Source organism: Canis lupus, chromosome 11 (genome assembly GCF_048164855.1).
Source record: "Canis lupus baileyi chromosome 11, mCanLup2.hap1, whole genome shotgun sequence".
Lineage (NCBI taxonomy): Eukaryota > Metazoa > Chordata > Mammalia > Carnivora > Canidae > Canis > Canis lupus.
Genome location: NC_132848.1, coordinates 46432704 through 46450650, shown reverse-complemented (window position 1 = coordinate 46450650; position 17947 = coordinate 46432704). Strand labels below are relative to the sequence as shown.

The 17947-nt window shown below is 35.2% G+C and overlaps 1 protein-coding gene across 2 annotated transcripts in view; it reads right to left on the bottom strand.

The window, feature by feature from the left end:
• Positions 1-253: 253 nt before the first annotated feature.
• Positions 254-17947, bottom strand: part of TSGA10 (testis specific 10) — a 179647-nt gene continuing 161953 nt past the window's right edge. Inside the window, exon 21 of one of the 2 annotated variants that reach the window (XR_012003276.1) lies at positions 254-271. The gene's annotated coding sequence lies outside the window, so the exon portion shown is untranslated. Of the gene's footprint in view, positions 272-4290; positions 4487-17947 lie in introns of those variants that run through there. The other variant, XR_012003275.1, reaches the window with a different exon arrangement.

Here is a 17947-nt window from a genome sequence, read left to right as displayed (position 1 = left end):
CCTATGGCCAGAACTTTCCATGCTGCCAAGGAAAATCACAGAATCATGCAGACCAAAACCACAAAAATTTATAGTCTCCAGCCTTACTTGGGCCTTACTACCTTTAAACATTCTCTGAAAAAACAAGTGGGACAATACATAAAATAAGAAAGAAGGAAAGAGTCCAACCCCAGAGGAATCACTGTTGCTATTTTATTGTTTTTCCTTCCGGTTTTTCTTTTATAAAAAAGGCACTGGAGTCAGTCTGCAAATTCAAATGTCTTCTACAGAGCTGAGAGGAAGCCAAATACATAATTTTGAGTCCGGATTTTTTTCAACTACATTATAATACAAGTATCTTCTATGTGATAACCAAGTCCCCATAAATATAAATTTTAGTAACTGGCTAATAGTCCATCATGTGGATATAACCATTTATTTTACCATGTCCCTACTCATTGTTTTCAATTTGAAGGTATTCTAAAACATTCTTTGACAAATATCTGTGCACAAAATTTGTCTGCATTTATAATTATATCCTTTAGGAGAGATCCAGAGGAGGAATTCCTGAGTCAATGGCTATGAGTGGGTCCAAGAGACTGACTGAGCCAGAGGGTAGAAGAAGACCCAAAGGACATAACTGGACACTACTTCGTTTGTCTCTGGGCAGCTTCTCCTCTGGTTCCCCACAGCAGCTAGTCCTAACTGCTCTCATGTGGTGTGTGTTCTCAGTTCCCATCTTAGTCTTTTGAACAGACAGGTTTTCTTCCTTCTTCAGAGAAAATTAAAGTTACCAGGCATTGAAATAATTTTATTAACCAGCTGATCTTAAAATAGGGACATTTTCCTGGAGTATTCAGGGGGGCCCAATGTAATCACAGAGGTGCTTGGAAAGGAAACAGGGACCAAAGAGGTGGTAGTGTGAGGACTCAGGTCAGTATTGCTCAGTTTGAAGGTGCAGGGTGTGGCCACAAGTCAAAGAAAGTGGGCAGCCTTTAGAAGCTCAAAAAGGCAAGGAAATGGATTCACAATCCTGCCAACACCTTGATTCTAGCTTAATGAGATACATATCAGAGTTCTGACCTCCAGAACTTTAATTAATTTGTGTTGTTTTAAGCCACTAAATTTATGGTAATTTGTTACTGCAACAATAGGAAACTAATACAAAATGTATTTTAGAACTCCCTACTCTTACTGTTGGAAACTCCACTTCTCTGTCCCTACTCACTGGCAATCTATAGGCGAGGTCTCATTAAACATGCCTTGGCTGAATTCCATTAATAACTCTAACATTTTATTTTATTTTTTTAAAGACTTATTTATATGAGAGCGAGAGAACACACACACATGAGCAGGGAAGGCAGAGGGAGAGGAGGAGAGAATCTCCAGCAGACTCCATACTGAGCACAGAGTCCAATGCAAGGCTCCATCCCACCAGCCCGAGATCACAAACTGAGCCCAAACCAAGAGTTGGACACTTAACTGACTGCACCACACAGGTACCCCTAACCTTAATGTTTTCAGTGGAGGTTGTCATGTAAACTGCTCTAATGGAATTCAGACCCTTACTGAGACTCTTCTAGACATTCCCACTTTCTTTTTTGACAAATACCAAAACTGATGGTCTGAAATTTTAGATCCTTAGGCATCCATTTAAGTACCTTTCGGCAACCTATAGACCTTTCCAGGAATGTTCATAACAGCATCTTCTGGTAACTAAAGTCAACTTTAGCTTGCTCAAGTGTTGTAAGATTTATTTAAAAAAAAAAAAGATTTATTTTTAGTTCTTCCCTCTTAAAACTGTTTCCATTATGCCATCTAAGAATCATAGTTTTGCTAGTTTTTAACATTAATGATGTTATTTTAAACACTATTTAAAACTCCTGCTCTAACCTAACAAATATTTGTTTGTCCAAAGATATCAGCTTCCTGGACTGGGGATGAATCAAAGATTATTTTGGAACAATACCTATAACAGTCCCCATTTTATGTTTATATGGGATAATATTTGAAATGAGAGAAATGAGATCTTTAATTAAAGCTTATGAAGAAAAAGTCTAAACCACTATTTTTCTCTTGGAAAGAGAGATAAAACAAGCATATATCTGATTTATGTGCTGGCCCACATAGCTCCTTTTGCAAATGTGGCTTTAAACCAGCTAATCTTTTAAAAGTCTTTACACTGACTAATTTAGAAGCAAGGAGAACAAATGTGGGAGTATAAATGTAAGGCACTGAATAAGAGTGATAATCTCTGCCAATGAACACACTGCTGTGTTTCTGAGTACCCAATGCAGTTCACGATTTTCATTTAGATGGAGCTTCCTGGAGCTTGTCTTGCCTCCCCAGCATGATGTGCTACGTGACTGAAATTCATATTTAGAAGGTTAGATCTTACAGCTCATGTTCTTCAGCCTCATTGTATGGGGGACCACGTTGGGCAACTGGTCGCAGGTTATACATTGATCATTGAGCTACACCTCACACCTGCCTCTAAAGGAGCCTGTATTATGTACCTGCCCACCTCTTACTCACTCTGTAGCTTCCTGAGTCTCTGATAATCACCAGTAAAATTTTTACAGAAAGCTGACCTTCTTAGAACAAATTAGCAACATTTGATAGGAATGCAACATCTTATTCATTTGATGGATTATAAATAAAAAATAAAATATAAACAAATATAAAAAAGGAAATGTAGGAGTTTTTTTTCAATCACAGAAAGTTGTCACTATTTGGGCAGTTTCTTATTTTTGACTGAGTTATGAACAAAAACATTCTCATAAGGCAGTTGTTTGGTACCCAAAACATATGCTCTCTCCTGCAAACTGCTGGAGCAGCTCCCCCTCTTGTCTCTATCAGTGAAATGATATGACATTAAGGTGAAAGAACTAAGTGAATGTTTCCATAGCAAATGCTAATACTAAAAATAGTGTTTGGAGTGAAAGTAGGATGGGGAATAATTTCTTCATTGTTTCCATGGAAAAATAGGAAAGTGGCAATGATGTATCCACTGACTGTGCCTATGACGCCTTAGGTAGATTTGGAGACTTCCTTACAAGAAATAGAATGGCATCTACTGACATGATAACTCTCTAAACAGCTGTTAATCATTTCACTGCACCTCTATGATCTCTTCCCATTCAAAATGTCTGTGAGTCTGATTTATTTCATGTATATATGGAAGTTTTTATTGGCTGTATTTTTATAGAAAAGTTTATTATTGTCTGATCCACATTGATTCTATGTGAAATTGCACAGGGGGTGCTGACCCTATGCGAAGTTATGATGTAGGAGAAGCTTGTTTTTGATGCACTTAGTCTTCTTGCAGTGCAGAGACTTACTCTGCAGGTGTCCTACACCTGCCTTAAACCAACATGCTAGTAAACCAATGCCTTCAAAGATGTAAATGACAAGTACTGACTTACCATTTTCCTGCCTCTATCTTCACTTAATAAGGGTATGTGTAATTTTTTTTTAAATCATGAAGAAAAAGTCCTAGGAAATGCATGCCTATTGGTAAAAAACATAAGACAGGGCAATGGGGCGCAGATGCTAGGGTGCAGGTCTCCGATTAACTTTCCACCGCAACACCAAGCCAAATCTGCTTTTCCATGAGCCAGTTGTACATGAGGCTGTAGTGGCAGACACATGCTCCTATTTAATACTCACAACCCACCTATAAAATAAACATCTCCATTTTAGTAATTAGGAAACTCAGAGGGAATTGCCAAAGTGATTGGAGAAGTCAGGACTCAGACCCAACCTGGTCTGACTCTAAAGCACTTAGTATGGGGCCTGCCTCTCCTCCTCTCCATTGTAACGTCTTTGAAGAAATTCTGATAGTTGGGATAAGATAATTTGGTGGTTCTGAACTCAAACGTTTGGTAGAAACTTAAATGTATTTCTTCCCAGCCTATGGGGCATAACATTAAAACCAGTCAGCTGTGTGAACTTCACATGCTGAAGCTTCTTGGGATTGCCTGAAGCCTAGAGATGCAACCCCACTTGTCTTCCTCCTGTGGCCTGAGAACAGATTTAGCTAAACTAAGATATTTCTGCTTACTCGTACACAAACAGGCTATGGCTGAGAGAAGATCTGTGATTAACGTCACTAATGAGCTTTTGTGAGCCTCTTAGAAGATAGCTCTGCAGTCCTTTTAGTTAAGCCATGATGTGTAAGTAGCACATCTCAGTATTCAATGCTCCAAAGATATCTACAAGTTGTGAATTTTACATCAACACAGATGACTTTATAGCTCAGTTTTAAAAGTAAAAGTTTTTAAAAGCACACCCTGAATTTCTGCTCTTGAGTATGCTATAAAAAGGACCAGATTTAATAACTAAAAAATTGGAACAAAGATATAAAACAATTATATTCAGGCATTTAAATATAGGTACCACAGGATCCTTGATCACCTTGGCTTCTTGCCTGAAAGTGATTTCTGTACTGCATAGGCAGAGAGAAAGACTCCAGACAGAGGTGACTGGACTGACTCCAGCAGGCTTGCTGAAAAAGGAAATGGTGATTAGAATTAATGGGGGCTGAAGAAGCTGGAATTTGCAAGCAGAGCTCTGGAAAGGAGAGAGCCATAGGGGGAAGAGCTCCAGAAACCTAGTTCTTCTGACTAGTAGGCTATATGTGCAGAGAGTTAAAGCTCCAAAATGCTGACCAAAGGACAATCCAGGTTAAAAGCTGAGTAATTCCCAGTACTCATACATCTCAAGGGTACAGGCGAGCTTTGACCAGCAGAGGGGAGAGTCTTTGGGGATCATACAGCTTATTCAGTGAAGACCCCAGAGGTCACCTTTAGTAGTGGGGCTGAACTTTCCCTGGATTAACTATCCTGTAGACCTACCCCAGCAGAGAGTTATGCGTTGACTTGTGTCCCCACCAAAATTCATGTGTTGAAATCCTCATCACTACAAATCTCAGAAAATGACCTTATTTGGAAAAGGGTCATTGCAGATGTAACTGCATACTGGATGAGATCATATTGGAATAGGGTGGGGCTCCAGTCCAATATGACTGGGTGTCTTTGTACAAAGAGGACATTTGAACACAGACATATGTACACAGGGAGAACACCATGTGAATATGAAGGCAGAGATCAGAGTGATGCTTCTATCAACCAAGGGATACAGCAAACCACCAGAAGCTAAGCAAGACACACAGAATAGTTTCTTGCCTACAGCCCTCAGAAGAAACCAGCCCCACTCACATTTGACCTCAGATGTCTAGCCTCCAAAACTGTGAGATAATAGATTCATGTAGTTTAAAGCCACTCATTTCGTGGTACTTTGTTACAGTAGCCCTAGTGAACTAATAAAAACTGAAAGCAGGTGAGGAGGTGACATGGTCAGCAGGGGTTGGTTGCTGCATGCTTACCAGCCTCCACAGGCTGTGCCTCAGCTATTCCAGTCGGTACCTGCACTGCCTCAACCAGACACTAAACATCAAAAAGCCAAATGACGATTTGATGAATTTGAGAAGAACAGAAACTTAGGGATATCAAGTCTAAGGGAGACTCCAGCAAAGGACTGGCAGAAAAAAATGTTGGATTTTGCAGTAGAGTTCTTTACAGACTTTGCAGACAAACTTCACACAGTTGAAGACCATACCTCATTTGGGAATTTTAATTAGATATTCACCCAGTGGTTAAGTTATTTGTTTAGGAACCTACATGATCAACAGGCAGACCCCCAAAAGCAAATCTGGTTGTCTCCTTTCAGTGGGTTCAAATGCTATGATTGGACTGGAAAAAACTGGATGTACTCACATGACAGTGTGTCTCTCCATGAACCACTGGCCAGACAACAGTTTAATGAATTAATAATCAAATTAAAATTATCCTTCTTGGGCTATTCAGGAAAAGGTATTAGATGACCAGCCTATTTTTAAACAATTTAAAAGCTGTAAATCTAAGACTACAGCTTTGTCCTGCAATTGAATTGGTGTCTTAATCTTTTCCATTACCATTTCTGTAGACAGTTGGACTGCATGTAACAGCTTTTATATTAGGTTGAAAAGAATATATCCTTTTCCATTACATCCCTGAGTTTTAGTTTTTAATATCTAATGATACTCTGATTTCCTCATACAATCTTCCTTATATTTTATCATATCTACAAATATGCATATACTTTAAGACAGTAACCTCACCAAAAAAGAGAAATAAAAAGAAGGAAAAAGTCTTAGGAGTGATATGAACTGGTTTTACTCTTCATACTCTGAAGGACCTACTGCAAAAACTTACATGCAGAAAGGCAACCCAACTTGCTATTCCTTATAAAAATGAGACTTATTAAAGAATAAACCACCAACAATTCTAGGCCTCTTTGAAAGTATGAGACCATTTCTGAGCCCTTTAGTATTGAAGTGACAAGGGCAGAATGGGAATTCTCAAACAGAAAACCATTTCTCTTGTGACTACCAATGGGTGGCCTGCAGTAGGATAATATAAGGAGACATGCTATGGCTTTCTTCCTGTAATCTTTTTACTTTAGGTTGTGTGGAATCAGCTATAGAACCACAAGTGTTCTGAGAAACAAACATTCAAAAATCTCCCAAGATTCTTTCCCAAAGAAAAACAGGGGAAAATGCCATCTCTGTAGGATGAATGGCAAAACATAATATACAAGGTCAAAAAGCATAAGAAGATGCTACCTAAATTGTGAAGGGTAAAAGAAATGTAAGTGGTGTTAGTATTTAAAAAAAGAGCTCTAGTCCTAAAGTTGGCTCAGCCTGAAGTAGTTGTCTATCTGCAGGCAAGTTTCTAAAACTTTCTAAACTTTAATTGTCCTATCAGTAAAATGAAAAGGCGGAACCATTTAGAATGTATTTAATTTCATATTCAGATATCCAATGGTTCTGGCAGAAGACGAATAGGCTAGCTTTCATTCCTTCTTGCTAGATGAGAGACTGATCTACCATCTTGTTATTTGTTTTCTATTTATCCCATCTGTTTGTTTTTTCCTTGTGGGTGTGTGTATAGAGCTTTTAAAAGTGAAAAATATAATATCTGAAATAAAAAAATCACTAGATGGGCTTAACAGCAGATTAAACATTGTGGGGGAAAATGAGTGGATTTTAAGACCTACCTATATAATTTATCTAAAATAAAGCCAGAGAAATTAGATTAAAAATAAAATTGAGCAGAACCTTCGTGATCTATAGGCCATACCAAGTGCTCTAAGATACATATCATTAGACTCCCGGTAGACAGTAGAGAGAAGAAAAGAAATTTAAAAATATTTGAAGGACTAATTTATTCAAAATTTCTCAATTTGATAAAAATTATAGACCAAAAGTTGGTTCTTTGAAAAGATCAACACAACTGACAAATCTTTAGCTATACTGGCCAAGAGAAAAGAAGACTCAAATAAACTAAAATCAGGATAAAAAAAGGCATCATGATCAACCAAGGAATGGGCAGCCCGGGTGGCTCAGTGGTTTAGCGCTGCCTTCAGTCCAGGGCGTGATCCTGGAGGCCTGGGATCAAGTCTCACGTTGGGCTCCCTATAGGGAACCTGCTTCTCCCTCTGCCTGTGTCTCTGCCTCTCTCTCTCTCTCTCTGTGTGTCTCTCATGAATAAATAAATAAAATCTTTAAAAAAAAATAAATAAAGGAATACTATGAACAACTATATGCCAACAAACTAAATCCTAAATGAAAGAAAATTCCTAGATATACACTTCCCAACTCTATCAATGAAGCTGGTAGTATGTTACCAGAAATAGAAATGACAAAAGAAAAGATAACTAAAGATAAATATCCCTTAGAATAATGTAAAAATTCTCAATGAAATACTATTAAAATTATTCCAACAACATATAAAAAGAATTATACACCATGAGTAAGTGGGATTTATCCAGAAATGCAAGGTTGGTTCAACATAGAAAAATCCATCAATAAAATAAATCATATTAATAAAGGACAAATACCACATGAGCATCTAAATAGACGAAAAAAATCATTTGACAAATCCAACACTTTTTCAAGATAAAACACTCAACAAGCTAGGCATTGAAGGGAACTTCATCAACCTGATAAAGGAAATCCATTACAGACCCACAGCTAACAAATTAAATGATGAAAAGTTAAATGCTTTCCTCCTAAGATCAGGAACAGACAAAAATATCTACTCTCACCACTTCTAGTCAACATTGCACTAGAAGTACTAGTTAAGGCAGTTGGCAAGTTAAAGCACATCCAGACCTGAAAGGAAGAGTAAGACAATCTACATTTGTAGATGACATGATTCTGTAGATTCTGTAGACAGAAAATCCTAAGGAATTCATTAAAGACTGTTGGAACTAATAAGCAAAAGTTCAGGATAGGTTAAAGAATACAAGATCAACATACGAAAATTATTATGCTTCCACAGACTAGCAATAAATAATCTGAAATGACATTAAGAAAGCAATCCCTTTTATAATAGCATCAAAAATAATAAAATATGTGAAAATAAATTTAACAAAATAAGCCTAAGACTTGTACACTGAAAACTGGATAATATTATTAAGAGAAATTAATGAAGACCGAAGTAAATAGAAAGATATCCCATAATCATGGATCAGAAGACTTAATATTGTTAATATGGCAGTACTTCCCAAACTGGCTTAAGGATTTCAGGTAATGCTGATTAGAAACTCAGCTCACTTTTTTTTCCATCAGCCAGTGACAAGCTGATGTTAAAATTCACATGGAAATACAAGAAACTCATACTGGCCAAAATAATCTTGAAATAGAAAAACAAAGATGGAGAACTCATATTTCTTAGTTTCAAAAGTTGAGGGCAGCCCCGGTGGCGCAGCGGTTTAGCGCCGCCTACAGCCCAGGGCGTGATCCTGGAGACCCTGTATCGAGTCCCATGTCAGGCTCTCTGTATGATGCCTGCTTCTCCCTCTGCCTGTGTCTCTGCCTCTCTCTCTGTCTATGAATAAATAAATAAAATCTTTTTTAAAAAGTTACTAAAAAGCTACAGAAATCAAGACAGCATTGTACTGGCATAGGATAGACATATGTTAAGGGAATAGAATTGGTAGAACGGAAATAACACTCATATTTATAGTTAATTGATTTTTTGACAATGATAAGATGATTTAATGGGGAAAGAATAGTCTTTTCAACAAATCTTACTGGAAAACTGGATATCCACATGTAAAAGAATGAATTTATATCTTCTCCTTATGTCATACATGAAAATTAACTCACAGTGGATCACAGACATAAATGTAAGAGCTAAAATATAAATCTCTTAGAAAAAAACACAAGAGTAAATCTTTGTGACCTCGAGTTAGGCACTGATTTCTTTTATTTTTTTTAATTTTTATTTATTTATGATAGGCACACAGTGAGAGAGAGAGAGAGGCAGAAACACAGGCAGAGGGAGAAGCAGGCTCCATGCACCAGGAGCCCTAGTGGGATTCGATCCCGGGTCTCCAGGATCGCGCCCTGGGCCAAAGGCAGGCGCTAAACCGCTGCGCCACCCAGGGATCCCTAGGCACTGATTTCTTATATGAGACACCTGAAGACACAGTGATAAAAAAGAATATACCTTGTAATTCATCAAAATCATAACCTTTTGTGTTTCAAATACACTACCAAGAGAGTAAAAAGAGTAATGAATGGTACAACTTTGGTCTTCTTTTAAAATACATTTTAATTCTTTATACAGAAATCATTTTAGCAGATACTTTTGAATAGATCTGTATGAAGGCATATAAAGTATGACAAAATGTTACATAAATAACAGCGTAAATGAATTTTCTGGAAGTGTTGGCAGCTAAGCAGCTAGACCAGCGTTTTTTGCCTCCATAACTATCTACTCATGTGAGAATTTCATAGCATATCATAGATGCTACCAGAATTTTTGTTCAGCAAACTGACATTAGAACCACCATAAACTATTTTAAAGAAAAAGATAATAATAAGAAAACCAAAACATTTGCAAATTATATGTTGATAAGGCACTTGTATGTAGAATATATTAAGAATTCTTAAAAAAAAAAGAATTCTTACAACTCAATAATAATAAAAAATAACCCCATAAAAAGTTGGCAAAATATTGAACAGGCATCTCTCTAAAGACATATGATGGCTAATAAATAAATTAAAAGATGTTCAACATCATTACTCATTAAGGAAATGCAAATCAAAGCCACTACACACCCACAAGAATGGGTATAATGCACCGCTCCATGTGCGTCCCTCCCGAAGCTGTGTGCTCGGTGGAAGAGGACTGAAGAGGACGACCATCCCCATTAGAGGAGGATGGTTCTTCAGTCAAGGGTATATGAGTAACTGTGCTCCCCTGCTAGAACCTCCAAATAAGCTCTCAAGAAATATAATTTAAAAATAACTTATGAGTAAAAGGGAATTATAATAGAGATTATAAAATATTTTTAACCAGTCATAAATGAAAATATGATCTCACAAAACTTGTGAGATGCACCTAAATACTTTGCCTTAGTGGAAAATTTATTCTGTTCAAAACACATGTATTAGAAAAGAAGACTGAAAAATCTGATGTAAGCACCCATACTCAAGAATTTAGACAAAATAACAACAAATTATCCTTCAAATGACAATAAAAATAGAAGAAATTGGTAAAATAGAGAACAAAAGGCACAGTGAAAAGGATCAACAAAGCCAGAAATTGATTCTTTGAAAAAACTAATAAAATTGATATATTTCTGTTGAGATTGACTGTGAAAAAAAAATGAGAAGGAAGGCAAAATAGTCAATATGAGGAATGAAAAAAGGGACATCATTACAGACACTGCTACATTAAAGAGATAATTCCATGATTTTATGAACATGTCTAAAATTGTTTAAATGAAACGGACAAATTCTTAAGTAGAATTATATTTGAATAGACCTATTACTATTAAAGAAAATGAATTTGTAATTGAAAACTTTCCCACAATGAAAACTATAGGCCCCAGTGGCTTCATCACTCTTATTAATAGTCTCCCAGAAAATAGATAGTTCCTAATTCATTTTTGGAGGCTGATAAGGCCTCCAAAATAAGATCATTATAAGAATGAAAATTCGCACAGCTCAATTTCATTTGTGAGCAAAAATATCAATCAATTTTGCAAGCATATAAGAAGGTTAACATATAGGGGTGCTTGGGTGGCTCAATGAGTTAAGTGACACTTGATTTTGTCTCTGCTAATGATCTCAGGATCAAGGGGTTGAACCCCACTTCAAGTCTGTGCTTGGCATGGAGCCTGCTTAAAATTCTCTCTTTCATTCTGCCCTTTCCTAGTTGCACACGAGTGCACTCTCTAAAAAAAAAAAAAAAAAGCTTAAAATGTAAAACCTAAGTTGGCTTTATTCCAGAAGTACAAGGTTAACTAACATTTGAAAATCAATCAACACAAATTAACTACATCAACATAATAATGGAGAAAGTAATATGATCAAACTAGATGCAGAAAACCATTTGATAAATTTCAACATCCAAGATTAAATCTCTTGAATTAGAAATTAAAGTTAACTTTGCTAATTTGATAAATAGTATCTTTTTGTGGCATTTATTTATTTTTTATTGGAGTTCGATTTGCCAACATATAGCATAAGATAAATAGTATCTTAAAAAAAAGAACAGTAGCCTATGGCACATATCAATGGTGAAATGTTGAAATCTTTCCCTGTATAATGATAAAGAAGGTAAGAGTGTCCATTATTATCACTTCTGAATTATTCAGCTTCAAATGGTTAGTCCTAGCCAGTGTACTAAATCAAGAAAAAAATAAAAAGTATAAAAATTGTGACAAAATAAAAATGTTATGATTAAGCATGTAGAAAATCGAAAAGAATTTATTATTAAATTACTAGAATGAATCAGTGACTTTCAGCAAGTTTACTGTGTAGAGTACAAGTACAATTGAATTTTATTTTATATATCAGCAAGAATCAAAAAATAAAAAATTTAAGATGATATGTACTCATTTATAAAGGCATCAAAAATTCAAATACCTAGTAACAAATATTTTAATATTTTAAAATTTGTGGATGAATACTTTAACACAGAAAACTATGACTATTACTGAAAAAGTAAAATAAATAGAAGAACATATGTTCATGGACTAGAAGACTCAATATTAGAAAGATGTCAATTCTCTCCAAATGCATCCATAGATTTCACTCAGTACATTAAAAATAATAACAGTTTTTAAATGGAATTTAAAAGTGATTTTTAAATTATATGGGAATGCAAAAGCAAAAATAGCCAAGATGCTTTTGAAGAACAGTAACATGAAGGATAGCAAAACTTCATCAAAAAGCTACAGCAATTAAAACAATGAAGTTTTTTTATTTGTCATATGGAAAAATGGACCAATGGAATAATACAGAGCCCCAGAACAAAGCCACATATATTTGGACAGTTGATAGGATAAGTAGTAATGCATGTCAATGGGAAAAAGACCAGCTTTTCAACAAATGGTGTTGAAAACCCATTAGTTGGGAGCCTTAAACGGAATTTTTAAAAATCTCATTGCCTACCTCAACTCTACACACAAAAAAAGAGAATACGAGACATCATTATCATCTTAAGGTAGGGGAAAACTGGACAGAAAAAATGCTTATTCACAAAGAAAATTACTGATAAACTGGACATTATTAAAACTAAGAATTTATTAAAAGACACCATTAAATCAATGAAAAAGCAAGCCTCAGCAGGAAGTTTTGGGTTTCTATCTAGAATATATAAAGAACTATAAATGAATAAGACAGAAAACCTAACAAAAATTAGGTTAAAAACTTGAATAGGAACTTCACAAATACACCAATATAGAAATATGCATCTGAAAAGGTGTTCAATCACATTAAGACATTAAGGAAATGTAAATTATAGCCACAGTGAGATAACATTTTACACCTACCACAATGACAAAAAATGAAAAGACCGACCATACCAAGCTGGTGAACTCCCTTAGACTCCCACTGTGCTTGTGGGTGTGTGTAAATTAACATAAGTACTTTGGAAAACAGTTTGGTATTATTTATGAAGGTGAACATATGCATACTCTTTAACATAGTAATTCCATTTCTAGATGTATCATGTGCACCAAGAGATCCACACACAAGTGTTTATAGCAGCATCATTCTTAAGAACCCAAATCAGGAAACAACCCAAATGCCCACTAGAAGAATGAAGAACTTGTGTCATATTTGTACAATGGAGTAATACAAGACAATAAAAATTAACAAACTGAAACTATAGCTACAGGGGTAAATTTAGCAACAGAGATAAATGTCAAAAACAAAATATTGAATGAAAATAAAAAGAAAAGAAGAATACATATACTGTGATTGCATGTATAAGTCTCTAGATGGGAGACAAAATTATAAGAAAAAGTAATTATAAGAAAATAAAATAATCAGGATACTGGTTATTTGGGGTGGCAGGAATAGTGATTGAAATGGGGTGTCAAGATAACTGCTGAGATACATGATGTGCTCCATATCTTCACCTAGTGGTTCTATGGCAATTTGTGTTAATTTAGTTCACTAAACATTTGTATTGTGTACTTTTCTGTATATGATTACGATACTTTACAACAAAAAGTGCGTTCTATGAAGTATTGCTAAGTATTATTATTTCATGATTAGATTTTTCTTATAATAAAATACAGAAAATTGAGATCAAAAACTTCTTTTCTCATCCCTACAGGTGACTTTCCTAGCCTTTTCCCAAGTATCTGGCATATTAGGTGTCAAATCTGTGATCCTATGATACCATTGTTTGCCAGAAAAAGAAAAATTCCTACTTCCCATTGAAGAATCCAGAGATGTCTGTTTTATTCTGCCCAGATAGCTTCAAAACAATAAGCAATGGTACACAAGGAGAATAGGACAAAGAAGTGCCCAGAGGGACAACAGTCCACCCTGTTTAGTTTTGATGATCTCTGGAAACTCCTCAAATAGATCATTTCTATTCATTCTGTCTCATCAAGAATTACCCTATATAAATCTGCTATCCATTGCTATAAAGGGAGATAATTTTCTATTATGTTATGTATGAACTACCCACTTACCCAGTGAAGATGTTTATTTCAAAACCTTTGAAGGCTAACCTACTGCTAGATGGGAACTTGTTGAAAATCTAAAGTTATTTATATTTGGGTCTACTTGCTGAAAATCCTTCTCTTTGAACAACTCAAACTTCACAAATAACTGAGGTTTGCAGATAAGCAGAGGGACTGGAAATGGGGCTGCAATAGTCAAATGTAGATCAGTTATAGCAGTAGCCATAATTCAATTAAGGTATAGAACTGGAAGAAAAAGGACGCCTGGGTGGCTCAGCAGTTTAGCGCCTGCCTTTGGCCCAGGGCGTGATCCTGGAGTCCTTGGAGTCCTGAGATTGAGTCCCACATTGGGCTCCCTGCATGGAGCCTGCTTCTCCCCCTGCCTGTGTCTCTGCCTCTCTCTCTCTCTCTCTCTCTCTGTGTGTCTCTCATGAATAAATAAATAAAATCTATTAAAAAAAAAAAAAGAACTGGAAGAAAAAAAACTTTTCTCTTTTTTCTAGAGCAAGTGTAAAATTTTGATCACAAATACGGTTTAGAACTTTTAACACTTAGAAACTTTTTGCAATAGGACATTGAAAGTTCTGGGTTTCTGTGGATATATTATATATAAATATACACTTAGTCACCTATTATAAAAATTTTTTTACCAGTCTGTATAGTTGTTATTAGTGGGTGTTTTTCTTTAAGGCATTCAATATGGCATTCATCTAATAGAGGTAATCAGGCCTTATATTAATGCCTACAAAACCCAGAATTAGCTTCCATCTTCAAAAGAGAAGTCTTGAAAATGTACCAAGTAACTTTTTCAAAAAATAAAAATAAAAATAAAGTAGCTTTTTCATCATAGGTTAACTTCATTATTGAATTTTACAACTCTATGTTGCTGAAGAAGTGTTCTTGAATTGTTTCCTGCTTATGACTACCTTCTTCAGATTTGCCTTTCACTCACTTTTGCTAAGACCTGCTGCCTGCTTTTTTTCTGAAGAAATGATCATACAAATCATTACAAAGACTTATTAAAGCTATGTTTTGTTCAGCTAGAAATGTTTAGAAGGTAGGGATAGGTGCACCATGTTTCAAGAACTTAAATGCAATTGAAGAGAACCCCTCAGTGGAGCAAAGTCTATATTGCCAATGGAGAGGCATGTACTTTACCAGCCACTTGGCAGATATATGAGAAACATGTTAAGACAGGCTGCACTATAGTGCAAGTTCAGTGAGTTCCTGGATTTACAGAAAAGTACTGAGAGAAACTCCTTGCCCTGATAAATGTAAAAAAATAGGTTTCACTCATGTGTTCATTTAATAAATATTTGTTGGACATCTATTACATGAAAGTCACTGGTGCTTAAAGCTAAACTGGTAAAAAATGTTGCAATAGTCCAATGAAAGAAAAATAGGAAGAACTATATGAAATTAAATACCAAGTTAAGCTTATTATATCTAAGCTATATTCAAGCTTGCCCTTAAATATAGATAATATTTTTCTTTGCAATTATACAAATATCAAATTATACTGTCGTATGCAATATATACAATTCTATATACTGTATATATACAATACACAATATAATATACAATTGTATAAATATAATACATAATGTTGTATACAATATATACAAATATCAAATCATAATGTTGTACACCTGAAACTAATGTTATGTCAATTGTGCCTTAAAAAAATTGTCCTTTGAAAATCATCAGAATCAAGATAACCATGAGACACATTCTTGATTCTATTATGGTCATCAAAAGTAAATCAAACTATAGGACTATCTGTCTAGAGGCCATTATCCTGAAGTATAAACAAGCACAGATGAAGTTAATTAGCTGCCCTTGAGCTAGGCTTACTTTAAATTGCCCTGACTTTGATGGAAACATCATTAAAGAAACTGGTGGTTCTTAAATACAATTCCTGAGTTTCCATAGCCTTTTTAAAAAAATATTTTATTTATTTATTCATGAGACAGAGAGAGAGAGAGAGAGATAGGGGCAGAGACACAGGCAGAGGGAAAAGCAGGCTCCATTTAGGGAGCCCGACATGGGACTCGATGCCAGGTCCCCAAGATCAGGCCCTGGGTGGAAAGCGGCACTAAACCGCTGAGCCACCTGGGCTGCCCTTCCATAGCCTTTTAAGAAAACTAAGGAAGCAGAAGACCTTTCTATCACATTGAAGAGTCAGAAGGGTTCTATTTCAGAATGCTGAAAGATAGCATCTCTATTATGTCAGATGCTAAAGCCTAAGAGATTATGCAAATGCATTAATAATTACTATAATGTCTGTATTATACTAAGATAAAAGTGGTTTAAATCCAGTGCAACAAAATCATATAAACAGGTAGCAAGGAGATGATGGTTTTTTTCCTTAAATCACTGAAACAGGCCACCATATTTGTCATACCCAGATAACAGCTCAGTGACCATATACTTAGTTAACATTACCTCAAAAGAGTGAAATAAACATAAAATATTAATTCTTCATTTCCTGAGGGACAAAAGAGATATTTATAAATTTCATCGTTTCTTATTCGTTGAAGCTTTATGAAATTTGGTCTTCATTTTATTAAATGTATATATATAAGATGCAAAATTTCCTCAAGTACAGCAACAAAAATTTAAAGCACAAAAAACTCCTGCACAGCAAAGCTAATCATTAACAAAATGAAAAGGTAGTCTACCAAATGGAAGAAAAGATTTGTAAAACATAACTGATAAGGGGTTAGTACCCAAAATATATTAAAAAACTCACAAAATAGACAAAACCTCTCAAACAATCCAATTAAAAAATGGGCAGAGGATCTGAATAGAAGACATACACTTGGCCAATAGCTACATAAAAAAGCATTCAATATCACTAATCATCAAGGAAAATGCAAACCAAAACCAAAATGAGATACTAGCTCACACCTTGAATGGATGGCTATAAAAAAAGACAAGAAATAACAAGTGTTGGTGAGGATGTGGAGAAAAGGAAAACCTATGCACTGTTGGTAAGGATGTAAACTGGTGCAGCCACTATGGAGAATAGTACAGAGGTTCCTCAAAAAAATTAAAACTAGCACTATCATATGATCCATCAATTCTACTTCCTGGTATTCACCCAAAGAAAATAAAGACACTAATTCAAAAAGATATAAGCACCCCCATGTTCATTACAACATTATTTACAATAGCCAAGATATGGAAACAACCAAAATGTGCACTAATGGATGACTGGATAAAGAAAATATGGTGTGTGTGTGTGTGTGTGTGTGTGTTTGAATATGTATATATATGTTAGAATATTATTTAGCCATAACAAAGAATATTTTGCCATTTGCTACAACACAAATGAACTTCAAGGACAGTATAATAAATAAAATAAGTTAGATAAGGGATAAATACTTATATGAGGAATCTTTTTTTAAGAAAAATAAGTTCCAAGATACAAGAAAAGATTAGTGGTTGTCTGAGGTGAGGGGTGGAGTGTGGGCAAAATGGCTAAAAGAGGTTAAAGAATACAAATTTCCAGTTATAAAGTAAATAAGCCATGGGGATATAATATACAGCATGGCAACTATAGTTAGTAATATTGTATTGTGCATTTGAAAGCTGCTGAGAGAGTACATCTTATATATTCTTATCTTAAGAAAGAAAAATTGTAACTGTATAGTGACAGGTGTTACCTAGACTTACTATGATCATTTCACAATGTATACAAATAACAAATCAATATGAAATTAATATAAAGTTGCATTAATTATACCACAATTAAAGGAAGTGGGCTTTTCCTCAATATTAAGTCATGGAGTCACAGAAAGAGAAGGGGCTCAGAAAAGACACCAGGAACATGTTTCCAGCTGAAAAGCTGGCTTTTCTCATAAGAAGAGCTTTCCCCTGTATCAGGGGCCTCAAGAATTGCTCTACTCAGCTTCAAAGGCCCTTT